The sequence below is a fragment of the Podarcis melisellensis genome (genome assembly GCF_964234715.1).
Source record: "Podarcis melisellensis genome assembly, chromosome: 6".
Taxonomy (NCBI): domain Eukaryota; kingdom Metazoa; phylum Chordata; class Lepidosauria; order Squamata; family Lacertidae; genus Podarcis; species Podarcis melisellensis.
In genome coordinates, this window is record NC_138538.1 from 10,157,241 (window position 1) to 10,175,067 (window position 17,827).

The 17,827-nt window shown below is 45.3% G+C and overlaps 1 protein-coding gene across 2 annotated transcripts in view; it reads left to right on the forward strand.

Moving 5' to 3' along the window:
• Window positions 1–17,827, forward strand: part of LAMA5 (laminin subunit alpha 5) — a 200,918-nt gene that overhangs the window by 12,740 nt on the left and 170,351 nt on the right. The gene's annotated exons all lie outside the window — the stretch shown is intronic.

Genomic DNA, 17,827 nt, shown 5'->3' on the forward strand with positions numbered 1-17,827 from the left:
AACCTTTGGGGATCAGAGTTCATACTGGCCTGTCAAGACCAAGTGTAATTATTTGAATGTGAAAAGTATCTGGTGTCCAATAACCTTTCCTTCCTTTTGATAACCTGGTTTCTGGGTCACTGTTCATATCTTAAGAAACAGTGGTTCTCTCCGCCCTTTTGTGTGATATAGGCTGCTGGAACATTGTTTTATATTTTGAAGAAAAGTTTGATTTATGTTTGAAGTATTATATATATTTAAATGGGGACCCCTCCCGTATTATCAAGAGAATACCCTTAAGAATAATACAGTGGTACCTCGGGATACAAACACTTCAGGTTACAGACTCCGCTAACCGGGAAGTAGTACTTCAGGTTAAGAACTTTACTGCAGGATGAGAACAGAAATTGGCAGTGGGAGGCCCCATTAGCTAAAGTCGTACCTCAGGTTAAGAACAGTTTCAGGTTAAGAACGGACCTCCGGAACGAATTAAGTTCTTAACCAGAGGTACCACTCTGTATCAGCATGTATCAGCAAACTGAACTGGATTAATCAGAGTATACACTGTATAACGATGCTCCTGGCTCTTTGTTAAACTTTTCCCAGACAAGTGGAGCATTCCAAGAAGCACAGTGTTTGACACCAGCATGCAAGGGATAACACAAATTCTGCAAAATAACTCTGCGTGTGTACAACGATTGCCATATAATTTTTGTGCGTAGAAAACCCTGACTGGTTGTGAGCCTTTGGTTTTAATGGATCTGCCAATCTTATCTGCAGAAATCTCCACAAAGGAATAGTTAGACACTGTTTTCTCTTTGCAAGTGCAGGGACTCAGTAAGAAAGGTAATTTCCAGGTGCCTTTTGCAGTTCTATGACCTAGGGCCATGGGCTTTGCCTGTTTGTGGACTAGTTCTCATTTCAAAGCAGGCAGCTTCAGTTTGAAACACTCTAGTTAAATATTTAAACAAAGCTCCAATACGCGGAGGAAGGAGGGCAGCTGTCTAGAATGAATGCCTGGGGATGGAAGCAGTTGAATATCTCCTTGGAGAAAGCTTTTTCCATCGCTGAAAGGTCTGACAGTAACCTATATGCCAGCCTTTCATTTCAATTGCACACAAAATGTGACAGGCAAAGCGTCTGGGGGAGAACTGGCTTACCAGTTGCTTGCTGAATAGAATAGGCGGAGGAAGCAGTCTGTGTTGTAAACAATTCCCTCCTTGGAATTCAGTGAGTTGAGCATTCAGTTCTGGAGTGTGATTTTGATGATGTAGCATTTAAAGGACTATAGTGTCGCAGCAGGCAGACTGGAGGTTTACTGTTCCACCCTATTGGCTTCTGAAACATTTGGGTTCAGTTTTCTAGAAAACACTAAATTGCAAAGGCAGACACGACATTTGTTTTCTAACAGCCTGATCTGTTTACTTGTGGCTTCAGAAATTCCACCTGTGTGTTGTTTTTCTCGCGCGAAGTTGATATATCAGAATTCTACTAATTTTTGTGGTGGTGTAATTCAAACTAGGTTTCAATGCCACTTTCCTGCCTGTAAGTTCTATGTACTGCGAGGAAAGTTTGCCTCTCTCCAAAGGTTGCAGGTGTATGGATCACTACGATCTTCAGGAACAATTCGGTTACTTGTTTTATTCCTATCTGCAAACTGTTAACTAGGATAACTGGACTGATAACCGAATCGTCTCACATCAGATGAAAATGCTGCTATTGCATCCTGCACCGCTAGAAATAGGAAAATCAAAACCTGGAGGATGCAATGCATTTCTAGTATCAGTAGTTGAGTAAATTATGGGAGACGGCTTCTTAGCTCAATTGGTGACATCAACAGCTGCAAAATGGGACGCGGGTGGCACTGTGGGTTAAACCACAGAGCCTAGGACTTGCCAATCAGAAGGTCGGCGGTTTGAATCCCCGCAACGGGGTGAGCTCCCGTTGCTTGGTCCCTGCTCCTGCCAACCTAGCAGCTCGAAAGCACGTCAAAGTGCAAATAGATAAATAGGTACCGCTCCGGCGGGAAGGTAAACGGCGTTTTCGTGCGCTGCTCTGGTTCGCCAGAAGCGGCTTAGTCATGCTGGCCACATGACCCGGAAGCTGTCTGTGGACAAACGCCAGCTCCCTCGGCCAATAAAGTGAGATGAGCGCCGCAACCCCAGAGTCGGTCACGACTGGACCTAATGGTCAGGGGTCCCTTTATCTTTACCTTTTTTACAGCTGCAAAATAGTTGCTGTTGGGGTTTGCCACTGTGCTATCACTACCTATACTTGTGGCAGTGGCTAAGATTTTCAAGGAAGGAGTCTGGTGTCTGCGTCCCAGGATGCCTTGAACAATGGGGATATAGCCAGGCAAAACAAAGTTGCATATCCTTGCATTTTGCAGTTTCTTTTCTATTTTGCTGCAATTGATAAGGTTGTTACTGATGATGGCGATTCCTTTCTGTATCCGTTTTCAGTGTACAAAGTGCATGGCAACTCTTGCCTCGTTTACCCTCACGACAACCCTGTGAATGAGGCTGCTATTATTCCCCTTTAACAAGCTGTTCTTTTGTTTGTGCCCTTTCCTGTTGCCTGCCCATCTGTCCTGAGTAGCAGGGCCACAAATAAAGAAACAAGGAGGAGCACTGGAATCCTCAGCCAGTGAATGACAACCTGAAAAAGAGAAAAGGGAGGGGGGAAATAAAAATAAAAACTGAAGTGGCGGGCCACCCAGCCTGAGTAATTTATATAATAGACTCACATCATGTAGTGAATGGCCTGTGATGGCTTTAAGTTTACAGTTCTCTGGCAGGGGAGGTCAAGGAGGTCCTGCCAAATAATGGGAAGGGCTATTCATTTGATTATCTATTTGGAGGTATCTGTTTTTGGGTGGGGGTGGGATTGTAACTGTTTCAGCTCAGCTGCAGACATTTGTGTATCATCAGCAAGAATGGCTGATGTTTATGCTAACCTGTGACCATCAGAGGCAAGCTGTAGCCTGGCATCTTGATGTCCCCTGACTGCTGGTTATAAAGTGAGCCAATTGGTTAGGAAACTCTCAGCGGACTGGGCAAAAAGAGAACAATATTTCGTCTTTGTAATCAGTAGTAAGCATTTAACTTTGGGTGTTGGTTGAATTGGTAGCTCTTAGAGCTTGTAAATGTTACAAATGTTTGCTTGGATCCCTGGTCAGTTGTTCTACAAATGCAGGATATTCTGGTGGTGGCTGCAGAATTTGGACCCTTGAAAATCTTTCATTATTGATCGTTACTAATCTTATACTAAACAAGGTGATAGTTAGGCCTATAGTTCAGAATTTCCTCACCCTTTAGGGACATATCCCCAGTATGATGGTGTGTAGGTACCTCTTAAATCATGGGTAGGCAAACTAAAGCCCGGGGGCCGGATCCAGCCCAGTCACCTTCTAAATCCGGCCCACGGGCGGTCCGGAAATCAGTGTGTTTTTACATGTGTAGAATGTGTCCTTTAATTAAAATGCAACTCTGGGATATTTGTGGGGCCGGCCTGGTGTTTTTACATGAGTAGAATGTGTGCTTTTATTTAAAATGCATCTCTGGGTTATTTGTGGGGCATAGGAATTTGTTCATTTTCCCCCCTTCAAAATATAGTCCGGCCCCCCAGAAGTTCCGAGGGACAGTGGCCCCCTGCTGAAAAAGTTTGCTGACCCCTGCCTTAAATCAACATTAACTTAAGACTACTCTAGTTTAGGGACGCAGGTGGCGCTGTGGGTTAAAGCCTCAGCGCCTAGGACTTGCCGATCAAAAGGTCGGCGGTTCGAATCCCTGCGGCGGGGTGCGCTCCCGCTGCTCGGTCCCAGCGCCTGCCAACCTAGCAGTTCGAAAGCACCTCCGGGTGCAAGTAGATAAATAGGGACCGCTTACCAGCGGGAAGGTAAACGGCGTTTCCGTGTGCGGCTCTGGCTCGCCAGAGCAGCGATGTCACGCTGGCCACGTGACCCGGAAGTGTCTCCGGACAGCGCTGGCCCCTGGCCTCTTAAGTGAGATGGGCGCACAACCCCAGAGTCTGTCAAGACTGGCCCGTACGGGCAGGGGTACCTTTACCTTTTTACTCTAGTGGTTATTCTCTCTCTCTCCCCCCCCCCCCCCGCTTTCTGTCAATGCTTGGTTATAGGTGAGGTGGGGATTCTTGCCTACAATGGTTGTCCTGATTTCAAAACGAACAGATACAATAAGTATCTGGGAGTTGTGATGTAGCAGTTGTCTATATTAGCAAAGAGACTAAAGTGCTTTAAGGAATATTGAGGAGCTGGCTTCTTTCCAGATCGCTGACATCTGCTCCCATGAAGGTGATTCCAGGCCAGGACACCACAGAAAAGTGTATATGATGTTAGTATTTTGTGGATAGCTGCGTGAAGAGAAATGCTTAAGGGTCTTGGAAAGCAACAAAAAGAGAACATTCATGCCAGGACATGCTTGCAGCCAAGTGTTGTTGATTGTAGAGGCTGTTGCAATCCTCCTTAAAAGGAGGTATTGGTTGGGAGTTATACTGGCAGTGGCGTAGCGTGGGTTGTCAGCACCTGGGGCAAGGCAAGTAATTAGCGCCCCCTAACCCGTGGATTTTAGCACTTGAGTCTCTTCCACTAGATTAGCGCCCCCCCAGATGTTGCGCCCAGTGCGGCTGGCCCCCCCTGCACCCCACACGCTACGCCACTGTATACTGGGGAGACATGTGACAGTCCTTGCATGTGAAGATTGGGAGACTATTTGGGCCACAGACTACACCACTTGGTGTGTGTTCACAGCCAGAGGATGATAATGTTCTGAAGTACCAAATCCTCTTCTATTGTGACACACAAGGAAAAGTTTAGCCCAGTGCCCATTTAGTGTTTTTCACATGCGCAAAGTGCGATTTAGTGTATCTGTGCATGCACGAGCGCGAGCACCAAAACCCGGAAGTAACCCGTTCTGGTCCTTCCGGGTTCGGCACTGTGTACAACCTGAAATAGTGTCACCTGAAGCGTCTGTAACCCGAGGTACCACTATATATATGTGTGCTACCATTCTGCAGGTACATCTGCAGATTGTGGTATTGGGTGTACGACTTCATAAGATCTCAGCTTGCAGTTTAAACATAAAGTAGGTTTCTAGCTCTTGTGGCTTTGAAGATATGCACAAAAGTGCACTGGACAATGCCTGCTAAAATGGCACAACTCGGAGGGATGGCACTTTGTACCCTGCATAGATAGATTCCCCCCCCCCAAGCCGAAATAATTTGTGAAAAACAATAAAAAATGGAAATTATGCAAAATAAGCAGAACTATACAACATATGATTTTCATAATCATATGCAGAATTTAGCTTTTATTGGCAAGAATTTTTAATTTTTAAAGCATGGAGTTATCATAGTCCTTCCTGCTGTCTGATTGCACCTTCAAATCCTATGCTTGTCTGAGAAGAGAAAGGTACACAAAGAGGGAGTTGCAGCAGTTACGCCTTCAGCACATGCAGCACTAGTTGTGTTTAGAGGAGATAAAAGTGGTGCTTGTTGGCAGCTTTCAGAAAAAGAAGAAAGAACTAGTTTTCTTCCTCCAGGGTCAGTTTAATGTCGTTTCCCTTAGTGATTGTAATAAAATGGTGTTCTCTATAGAAAAGAATCATTTGTCTTCTTCCCTATGAAGCGTCTTTGGTTTTCTGAAAGCCACCACAGTTGAAATCTTTCAGGAAAAGCTCATCCATGGAGGCCATTGTGGTCTAACCTGTTAACTTTCCCCCCTTGCTTTTAAGAACAATTGCCAGTCTGTACACTTTATGCTGCTGCCTTTCTATCCAAAGGAAAGTTTACTCTCAGGGTGAAAAAACAGTTTCTGGAAAGACGTGGCACTTGGGGTTCTTTTATATCAATATTGTCTTTCTTATTTATTCTTTTGGAATTAAAGAACAATCTATCCATTTAGTACTAAAATAATACCACCCCCAAAATTAATAAACCCAATGCAGGCCATTGGAGGTCCAGGGCCAAGAGCCTTCTGGCAGTTCCCTCACTGAGAAAAGCAAAGCTACAGGGAACCAGGCAGAGGGCCTTCTCAGTGGTGGCCCCTGTGGTGGGACATCCCATCAGATGTCAAGGCAATAAGCAACTATCTTACTTATAAAAGACATCTGAAGGCAGCCCTGTTTAGGGAAGTTTTTAATGTTTAATGCTGCATTGTGTTTCTAATATTCGGTGGCTGGGGAAGTCCAGCTGATGGACAGGATATAAATAATAAATTATTATTATTATTTCAGTCTTTTTTATCAAGGTTTTTTAAAAAAATATAATATATTTTGCTTTGTTCAGTTATTGAAGGATGAATAGACTCCAGACTGCACCTGGGAGTTGCTAAGCATGCTTCCCCCCCCTCACCCCCCCTCTCCCCCAGGCCAGCCACTTCTGTTACGCACACTTGGATTCTTCAAAGATTAGGGGCAAAGCACCCCGTGGTGAACTGTGCCCAGAGCAAGGTCAGACATGTCAGTGAAGCTGGGAATTTCAGGGGCCTAGATCTGTAATTATTAGGAAGATGTGAGCCATGTGCCGTTTTCTTGCGAGCTGTGTGATAACTGGCTGCTCTTGGCCTGTTTGAAAATGTCTGCAACTGGAGGAATGACTACAGCTGAGCATGTCGAAGCAGACATTTCCTCTGCTGGACATTGTTACTGTTGAATCAAGGATCTCTGGACTTTCGAAGCTGGAGGAAGAATTCTGCAGTAGTTGGTAGGGTCGGGCCAACAACACATTTGGGCGCATTCTACCACTTGCTTTTGGTCATCAGAACCATGCTTCCCCATCTTAGAGAAAGGATGTGAAACAGTTTGTAAAAGAAGAGAAGGGGGAACATGTTCCTGTTGCCAAGGCGACCTCTGCTCCTTTGCATTGGGATGCACATCCTCTTCCAATTAATGCAATTCAGAGGAGTGACATCAGTTGCGCATCTGAATGCAGCTGATGTTCCTTCACCTTTTGGTGGAATTCCCATCTTGATGTGCATCAGGGCGAGAGGTTGAATTTACCACTCTGGGCAGCGACAGGCTGGGAAACATAGTTTGCAGATGAGAAGAAAAAAAATGTGCTAGAGAGTGGAAGGTTGGGGGTCTTCCCCCCCAAGCATTTTCAGGTCTCCTGATTGGCAGCTTTCACAGAAAAAGTCGAGCCTCAGGAAAATTTGGAGAGTACTACCAGAGATGGTGCATTTTATTGTATATATTGATGATGTTCTAGGAGAGATAAATTTTTAAAAGTGCATTCTTCCCTGTGACCTGGCTTTCTGCATTGCTTCCTTTTGAAAAACCATGTGCTGAGTGGCGAACCCAGCAACCATCTTAGGTGAGAAGAATGTTTGAACTGCAGTCATCAGTATGTCTGGATTGTCTTGCCAAAGCAGGACCATGTAGTCATCTATCACTGCTTCCAGCGTAAGCTGCAAAAGCAAACTTGACAAAGAGTTTTGTCAAGCATGTGTCCCTCTGTTTCAGAAGCATGCCTTAGGCGGTTGGAAGTTATTCTATATGGTGAATTTTCATAGTAAATCTGAATGTTTGTTGGCATGATTCTGATTCTTTGAGCAGCTACCTGCACAACTTTAAAAGAAAAGGCTGGTCGATCTCAGATCCTAGCAGAAAATGTGCCTAATTAAAGGCAATTTATTAACACAAGTCTCTTGATATAGAAATGTCTGCCTTTTTCTGCAACATATTTGCATACAGCAACTTGTATGCCTGGTCAAGTCAAATGAAATCTCTGACTTTTTGCTTTAAGCGATATTCACCTCTGAGTCACAGTCTGGGAGTGTTGTAAGACATAGAAGTCAGCACAAGAACTGGCTGAATGCAGCTGAACAGTCCCATTTATGGTGACCCCCTAGGGCAGTGGTTTTCTTGAATGATGGGGTTTCTGGAATGATGGTCAGGGGTGCCATGGGCAACACTGGCCTCTGTCCCTTTTTCCTTCCTTCCCTCCTCTGATTCCCTCTTGTGTCTGCTTCACAAAGGCATGCACAGCTGTTTATTGAAGCAGCCCTGGCTATAAGCTCTGCAGGCGAATGGTGCCTCTGGGACTCACCTCTCTTCAGACTTCACAGACCACAGCATATGGCTGCACCACTCAGGGCAAGGATGAAGAATCTGGCCCTCAATGTGTTTCTAGAGTTCAGTTCCCATCCTTACCCATTGGCCCTGCTGGCCGGGGCTGCTGAGATTTGGAGCCCAGCAATATTGGGCAGGTTTGTTGGCTGAAGCAGAGGTTCCTCACCCTTGACTTTGGGCTTGTGCTTTGTCAGTCCCTGGACAAAACTGATAGTCCTGGGAGTATTCAGAATTCTGAATGTACAAATTGTGATGGTTATTGGGAAGGAGGCAGTCTCCTGTTCCAATGAATGAAGGGCCCAAGCTGTTCATTTAAATACATTCAGAAATGTGCATGTTCTGTAATACATTGAACATACAGAACTGAGGATTCCTGGGCACATATTGTGGTTTGTCTTTGGCAGGGAGCTCATACAGAACTGCCAAAGCGGTCAGTCTGTGCCAGGTGATTCAGGTTCAGATAAATATGTAACAATATTGAGTTTTCCTAGAAAGGGGAAAGAGGCTTGCCCTTTCAAAGTCTTCGCACATTGTCTCCAATTGCAAACACAGACTCAAGACTGCAAACATAGATCTGCTCTCCAGCTTCATCATTGCCTTGCTGTTATTGCTGCAAAACTGTTTGCTGCTTAATCTCCCTTCAGTCCCTCACAAAGGCTGCACCCACCCAGGCTCAGTGCGAACTCTGGTCCTGGCCTGAATCCAGCTTGCCTTTTCAGGCCTTTGTGTAACTGTATGCGCTGCCAGTGAACCTGGGTTTCAAATTCTTCCTGAAAACACACTACAAACCTTTGTTTGCCTCCGTCTCCAGCCCAATTTCTGTGTAGCAGTCAGAGGAAGCAGCAAAATGATGATTTGTAACTCATGTGCTTTTGAAATCTTGGGGTGAATCTTGTTTTGAGCAAATCTGGTTGTTGCTTAAGTTTCATTATCATTTCACTGTTGCTAGATCAGGGAGAGGGCCTCTCCTGTGGTTATTCTGCAGCTAATTAAGTACCTTCAGGGTTTGTATTCTGCCTTTCCATTTTAGCAACTAAGTACCACAGGTGTCGTAACATCAAGAGTGGAAAAACTAGCCATGGCAATATTTGTTGCTATTGTTTTGTCGTGTAGTCGTGTCTGACTCTTTGTGACCCCATGGACCAGAGCACGCCAGGCACTCCTGTCTTCCACTGCCTCCCACAGTTTGGTCAAACTCATGCTGGTAGCTTCAAGAACACTGTCCAACCATCTCGTCCTCTGTCATCCCCTTCTCCTTGTGCCCTCCATCTTTCCCAACATCAGGGTCTTTTCCAGGGAGTCTTCTCTTCTCATGAGGTGGCCAAAGTATTGGAACCTCAGCTTCACGATTTGTCCTTCCAGTGAGCATTCAGGGCTGATTGCCTTAAGAATGGATAGGTTTGATCTTCTTGCAGTTCATGGGACTCTCAAGAGTCTATCTTAGTGAGGGACTTCTTGCAATCCATGGGACACTCAAATATAGCCATCTTTAACCAGTGGTGGAAGGCATGATTTGGTTGCACTGATATCATTGCCTCTGGTGACCCTGATTCCTTGATGCTAGCAAACTTTAATAGAAGCCACAGACAACGAGACATCATCTGTGTATATAATTTTGCCCATTACTGTACTCCCCTTCTGATTATGACAAAAATGACTAAATGTTGGGCGCTAGCAATGATGTATATAGAAGGTAACGGTCCATTAGCAAGATTCTCTCAATTTGGAGGTCACTGAAAATAGTTTTACCAAAAGCGTTAATTTCCCCTCTGAATCACTTACGGACTCCCTGTTAAAGACCGTGTTCATGGAAGACAATCTTACTCAGCTACGAGTGATCGCCAAAGAAATCATTTTAAACCTAGCTTGGTTGGATTTTTTTATTCCTTTGCTGACAGTTTTTCATTTGCAAATTTGTGATGGGGTCATGTGCGTAGGCATGCCTGAACCAATGTTGGGTGTTTAACAGGAGGCCAGCTGTTTTATAGGGGTATCATGGGTGAGTTCGAGATTTGATAGTTACACACACACACACACACACACACACACACGGGGTAGGGACGGAGAAAGACAGGTTTGGTGCATGAAAACTGTTTTTGCCAGGGAATTGTACCAGCTGTGCCATAAGCTGCTAGTCTAATTGAGAGGATGATGCTTGCTGTGAGTGGACTCATGTCACATTGCCTAGAAAGATAGTGAGGGTTGCTAGCAAGGCAGCCTGGGGACAGGGTGGGATTGATTTTATCTCACTTTCAATCTCCCATTCTTTCCTAGTACCTCCTTACTTCCAAGTAAGAGGCTTGACAACCATATGTCAGGAGTGCTCTGATGGTGTTTCCTGCTTGGCAGGCGGTTGGACTCGATGGCCCTTGTGGTCTCTTCCAACTCTATGATTCTTAGTTATTTCAGATATTTGAAGTTTTTCACAAATACTTCCAGTGGCACATATGCACTGAGCAACCTCTCCTGCTTTGCACACACACACACACAGAGAGAGAGAGAGAGAGAGAGAGAGAGAGAGAGAGAGAGAGAGAGAGAGAGTTAGAGCTCCTTGGAGCTAATTAGTTCACAAAGAGCCACTTCCATTATTTGTTCAGCAAGCAGCTTTTGAAATTCCAATCACCACCTAGTTTATCAGATCAGAGGCTGATAAGGAAATGCAGTCAGCCATTGCTTCCCCCCACCACATCCCCTCGCTATTAAATGACACATTTCCCTCCCAGCGCTTTTTCAGAAGCCGCACCTTTCCTTCAGGCCCTGCCTTTGTTCTTCCTGAAGGAATCTCCTTATCTGGGTTCAGGCCAAGGGTCCTTATCTGGGTTCAGGCTGGGGATGACAAAAGCAGGAGCCCTTCTGCTAGATTTTGAGCTGGCGTTTGGTGTCTTGGAACGCTTTCCACAAGATGGGAGAAACCTGCACACGCAGAACGTCTCCGCACGCTAGATCACAATTCTTCAACCTTGGGGGTCCCAAATGATGTTGGACTACAACTCCCATCATCCTCAGCTACTTCAGCCAGTGGTCAGGAATCCTGGGAGTTTTAGTCCCAACATAATCTTGGGACCCAAGGTTGAAGAAGGGTGTGCTTAGACATATTGCAGACTACTGTATTTTAATACTTTGTTAGAAGCCGCCCAGAGTGGCTGGGGAAACCCAGCCAGATGGGCGGAGTATAAATAATAAATTATTATTATTTTTATTAATGTGATATGTTATGGCCACTAGGCAAGGGATTTATTAATTTTTTGTTGCTCTCAAAAGCAGCATATAGCTGCATTAAACAAAAACAATAACAATTATGCAGCAGCTGCAGCCTTAGAATGAGATGGACAGGACTAAAATATCATATATTACAAGCATTCTCCTGAGAGAGATTTTCCAGTGCTCTCCATTCCCATTGTTGTCCCCTAATTTGAGGGTATTAAAAATAATCTTATTTTCTTACTTTTATATCCTGCCTTCTGCTATGGAATATATAGCAACATATAGGCAGTTGCTTATCCAGCCACTAGCTAAACTTAAACATCCTTAGCTTAAACATGGCGGTGACCTCACGTGCCTTCAGACTGTACTCTGGGTAGACAACCTATAACCTGTCTGCTAGTTGCAACCCACCCAACCCAATTTGGTAGTCTGATGAAGAATTCGTGTTTCCAACTTGGGTAGCTGGGGGTCATGTCTTAGCCTGTGTGATTCTGAGCGTTAGTCTGCTCATCAACGTCAAACCCCACAGGTTTATGTTGTGATAATTGCATTTTGCCAAATAGTCTGGGCTTGCTGTTAAAAGTTGCAGTCTCTCCCACCGCAACTCTCTTAAGAGGAAAACGGAGTGATTGCACATCTGGACCCATATCCCATGCACACCAGCTGCTTGTGCATGAGGGTTAGGCAGCCAGTTTTTCATCCGATTTGAATTTATGAGCATACATGAGTGGTAACTATGGGTTGATGAAAGCCTGTCTCTTTATACCTCTCGGTAGGCAGTTGTCAGATAACGTGAACTTAAATGTATGCTTTGGCTGCAATCCTGCTCCCTCAGACTCTGTACATGCTCAGAGAGCAGCAGTTCCTAACAGGAGCCATGCACAGTCCACCCCTCTCTCTATGCACCACCGTGCAAGCGAACACAACTTGCCATACCAGCTTGTTTCGTTGCAACCAGACAATATATTTAAAGCCAAAGCATTTCTGCGTCTTGCATGCACGCCCTGCACCTGTTTCTTGTTAGAGTCCTTGTTATAAGAATTTTAAGGTCTTAGATATATAATAAATGTTCATAAATGTACCAACCAAGCGCAAACATAGCTATGTGGACCACATGTCTGGAGCAGCACAGGAAGACCGTCCTGAAACCATTTTGACTCCCAAACTGACCAATTGTTTTCTCTGCAAGGAGGGAGGGCAGGAATTGGGTAATCACCATTTCAAAGGAATGGGCAGACTACCAGGAAAGGCAATCAGATAAAGCATTATCAGATAACCTGGCAGACAGGAAAAACCAACAACATTCAAATTTCTGTTGTAGACCACCTTTTCTGTGATGTAGGTATGATGTTTGTGGGGGGGTGGTCTTGGGTTACACCCCTTCTGTGATGTATGTATGATGTATGGAGGAGTGGTCTTGAGCTCCAGGGCAGGGAATTTAAAATGTCTATATAAGGGCAGGCACACCTTTGTTGTGGGTACTCCTCCTTTCCTGCGTGTGAGGGGAGCACCCTGTTGCAACAGATTAATAAAGATCAGGCTTACGAGCTAGTTTGCTTCTCAATATTCTCTGGTTGGCCTCTGTTATTTTCTCTGACAGATGGAGATCATACAAAGGACTCTATAAGGGCTCTTGTGTTCCCCATAAGGGAATAAGGGCAGATTTTTGTTTATTCCATCCTGCCAGCCTGGAACTGGGGCAAGAGCGATTTACTGAACATCCTATGTAAATTGCATAAGGGTTTCTTGAAGCACACCCTCTAGTATACTCTTGAAGTACATTGCGTAGCCCCAGTGGAGTGCTCTGCTATGGTGCATGGTGGGACTGGTGGTGTTTGGTTTTGCTTGACTCCTATCTGGAACCACTCCATACAGCCTGTTCTCTGTATGTGCACACAAGCACGATGAGAGCACGATTGTGCCCATAGAGTAGTTTCTCCTGAATGGGCAAGAGCCACTTGTTCGTTTTGGAGATTGGAATGTGTTCTGTGCTCATGCAGTGCTATTTGTTTTAATGTAGGTGATGCAGGACAAATTGGGCCACAGGTTTTTTGTCCTTGGAAACTCAAGAGGCTCTGCATGAAACTCCAGTTGTAAGAGAATAGTGCGTGGGGCTGGTTCACCTTTTACAATCTGGCCAAAATTGCTGGAGCAAAGAATTTTGTAAGCGTTGCAAGTGAAGCATGTGAAGTAAACGTATGTTAACTTGTTTAAACATTCCAGGTGCAGGGTCTGATGTTTCTGGTAGTAGAATTTGGGATATTTTCAGTGCAGAAGCACAGGTGTCCTGTAAATTCCGCAGTCTGGGGTGAAGCATTGATAGCTCGTTTACTGTTTCGTTTGTTACAAGACTCGCCAGTTTGGAGCATAAAGCCTTTTGCATAGCGCAGTTGTACTCTGTGCCTTTGACTGATGGGTAAGTAGCCTTGGATGGTATTACGTTTACTCAGTTTCTGAAGGCATTTGATCTTTCTTTTGTCAAATCTTTCAACAAACCAATTAAAACCCAACTAGGACCACCCAGTGCCTGAATTTAGAGCCATCACTTCAAAGAGGCGGGGGTGGAGTGGGTGGAGGGCAGTGCTATAACCCTAGGTAACATATTGATTTCATGTGCTGTGACAGAAAGGTGGTTCTGAAGCTGATTTCTGCCTTGTTTAGCTCTCAGCTTAGCAGAATATGAGTATTTCCCTCTTGACAGCAGAGGCACCGTAACTTCTCTGAATAGATCTGATTGCTCAAGGCTGTGAATGTGACATATGCCCCGTGACAGTAAACTGAGTATTTGGGAGAGAAGGGCTAGGATTTGGATGTCATACGTAAGCAAAGCTGCTGTTGAAAAAGTCCAGGGAAAAATATCTCCCGCTCCCCCATTCTTCCTGCTCTGACAGGCGAGCTGGAAGGAGGGAGGGTTGCTGTTAGTTTCATATAATTTACCTGGTTACCAGGTGACTTCCCCACCTCCATTGTTGGAAAGGGGATCTACACAAAAATCCACACAAGAGTTGGAGAAATCATTATTTAGAATGTGTTTTTTTTTCTTTTGCAAAGTGATCCAAAGCTGCAAAGAACATAAACAAAACCAGCCAATATCGCAGTGCCAAATAGCAATCCGATGGACAACAATATTGGTGCTGAAGAGAACAATGTATAAAAGCGGTACTGGCGATAATGGACCTGTTATTTCACTTGTATAGTACTTGAAGTGTTGCTTATGACAGAGAATGTGGTCGATAAATTCTGAAGTGTGTCTATATATATTTAGTAGAGCGTTTAATTTTGATATGTATTCAGCTCCTTCCTGTTTAGCTTACTGGATAACTTTTAGCTTGCCTCTCAACTCTCCATGTGTAAAAATGAAATATCATCTACCTTGCAGGTTTGTGCCGGCTGATATATGGAGTGAGAAGCACTTGGGTGTGTGATGGAGGTCAGGGGCGCCGACTTATAAAAAATATTGGGGGGCGGGGGCCCATACCGACTTATAAAAAATATTGGGGGGGCCAAGACCTCCAAACCGCTGCTGCTGGGGGAACGAAAGGGGCAAGCCCCGGGCTGCCCCGACCTTAAGTGAACCTGTGAGGGCCCGCCCTTTGCAGCAGCCGATTGGCTGCCGCCGTGGGCGGTGAATATTAATGACCTAGGGGGAATCCCCTCTCGCGGGGCTGACGCCAGCCCCGCAAGATTGTTGATGGGTCGAGAGCCCACAACCCCACCCCCTCTCTAGATCGGGAGTGGCTTTGTTTTAACTCATTACTGAATGTATTTTAAAAGGTAACTATCGTCAAACAAGGAAAATAAAAAATACCAACATAATTTTGTGATTTTACAAAGCATAATATAACTAATAATTTTCTTAAATTATTGGGGGGGCAGAGCCCCCCCCAAACGAATTTTTGAGGGGGCTCGGGCCCCCTCAGGCCCCATGGAGTCGGCGCCTATGATGGAGGTGTTACCTTTTCTCAGTCATCCTGAGAAAAGGATGATAGAACTTCCTGTCTCGTGCAGTTCCACCTTTAATCTTGGAAAGAGTTGCATGTGTACAAGGGACCAGTGGGATGCTGGGTGATCCAAGGAGAGGTGCTGAAGGCAGGGCATGGTAATGGCAAGTGTGGTGCAAGGAGTTGGCAGGTCTTTGCTTTGAGAACTTTATTAGCAAAGGAGTTTGAAAGCATGTCAAAGTGCAAGTAGATAAATAGGTACTGCTCTGGTGGGAAGGTAAACTGTATTTTCGTGTGCTGCTTTGGTTTGCCATGCTGGCCACATGACCCAGAAGCTCCCTCGGCCAATAAAGCGAGATGAGCGCCGCAACCCCAGAGTCGGTCATGACCGGACCTAATGGTCAGGGGTCCCTTTACCTTTAGAATAATGGCTAGTGATATTTATAAAGCCTGTTTTATAAATCAGCATGGTCCAACGCAATGTAATTTAAGTAACTTTAGTGATTTCACTGCAGTGGACAGCGAGATGAATACTGAAGTTTTAGGCACAATGTGAACTGTAGGGGAACTGTGCTACATGTGACTGATACAGGGTGGAATGGAAAAAGATGCTGTCTTGCATTCCTACCAAAGGGTAGTAGTATTCTAAGGACTGTAGCAGGCTGTGCTTCTGATGCCAAGTGTATCCAGTGCAAATTCCTAGGCCAACTACTTAGATGTTATGAACCCCACCTTGCTGAGAACTTGTTCATAGTCCTTTAAGTGTGAAGTGGCCTCTGGCGTGCTTTAATGATAGAGTTAAAACTCTGGAATGCCTGGCAGTTGGCTTCGCCAGGGTAGGTCAGGAGGTGAGCTTTGCTTTGCAGCGCTGGTGGTCGCAGGTTTCTCTGCTGTGGACCGAGGCCAGCTGCTCATGGCGTGCTGCGTGTTTTAATCCACAAAGCACACACTGTATATGCATAGCGTGGTTTTGAATGGCTGTCCATTTTTCTTGTCTAGAAAGGTAATAAATCCTTCTGGGGAGGAGACCGGGGCAGGATGTTGGGCATTTAGGATCAAACGGGCCCTTTTTGAACGTTGCTACTTGGCTACAGTGAAGGGCAACCAAAGTTGAATTACAATGGTACCTCGGGTTACATACACTTCAGGTTACACATTCCACTAAGCCAGAAATAGTGCTTCAGGTTAAGAACTTTGCTTCAGGATAAGAACAGAAATTGGGCTCCGGTGGCGTGGTGGCAGCAGGAGGCCCCATTAGCTAAAGTGGTGCTTCAGGTTAAGAACAGATTCAGGTTAAGAATGTACCTCCGGACGGAATTAAGTACTTAACCCGAGGTACCACTGTATTGCTAGAAGTAGCAGCAGTGATTGTTCTTTTTTTAAAAAATACAAAAGCCCTGCCTACCTTTCCTCCTGCAATACATGTTAAAAGTTTGAGGTGACCTGTCCCCCCCATTTTCTGTCCTGGGTGATAGACGTTTTCCAGTGCACATGTTCCAATGCATCTGTGTGCTGCTCAGCACAGTCTGTGCCTGTGGGCAGGATGTGAGCAGAATAACTGTTCTATATAAGATTACTGAGTGGACAAGGGGAGACAGCTGCACCGAACGGCAGCCTCTGAGATTAGAGTGCCTCTGAATAGAAACTTCTTCCCTGGTTTAAAAAGCTTGACGGGACGTTTGACCTGAAAGTGTGCGCATTCTGCCTAAGCGTTTTGGGAGATTTGCTGGACAGAGCTGGAAGTATCCTTCCAGGGGGTTAATTACACTGAAATGTGAATTTCGATCCATCAGGCCTCCGCTCAGGCTGGGGACAAACAGAGGGGAGGCGTCCCAAAAGCTGTGGCTTCTACTGGAGCTCATTTAATGCTTCTGTTTCTAGTGTCAGTGAGAAGAATTAAAATAGCAGGGCATGGAGCAAGAAGGGAAGAAGAACACAAGGAGCTTCCTTATACTAGGTCTACCCATCTTTCTAGGCCAGCCTACTTTGACTGGCAGCAGCTCAACAGGGATTCAAGACAGAGGTCTTTCTTTTCACCTCCCACCTGAGCCTCTCAACCAGAGATGCCAGGGATTGAACATGGAACCTTCTGTTCGCAAAACATGTGCTCTGCTGCTTGAGTTATGGTCCTCCTTGCGTGTTCCTATTGGAAAAAGGTAGAGTGACTTTGACCTTCTGATTGTAGCAGATGCAGCACATCCTGACCATGCGGCGGAGACACAGCAAGGAGATGTGTGGGGTTATGTTTAGGCTGTCGGGCTGGTAGTGGAGGGGGAGAGACCAGGGTTCATAGCCCCACCTATCCATGAAGCTCAGTGGGTGACCTTGGGCTAGTAAGAATCTGCCTTAGTCTAGGCCTACCTTTCACGATTCAATCAAATCGATCATTCTCCTTACAGTGGTACCTTGGGTTACATACGCTTCAGGTTACAGACTCCGCTAACCCAGCAATAGTACCTCGGGTTAAGAACTTTGCTTCAGGATGAGAACAGAAATCGTGCTCTGGCAGCGTGGCAGCAGTGGGAGGCCCCATTAGCTAAAGTGGTGCTTCAGGTTAAGAACAGTTTCAGATTAAGAATGGACCTCCGGAACGAATTAAATACTTAACCCGTGGTA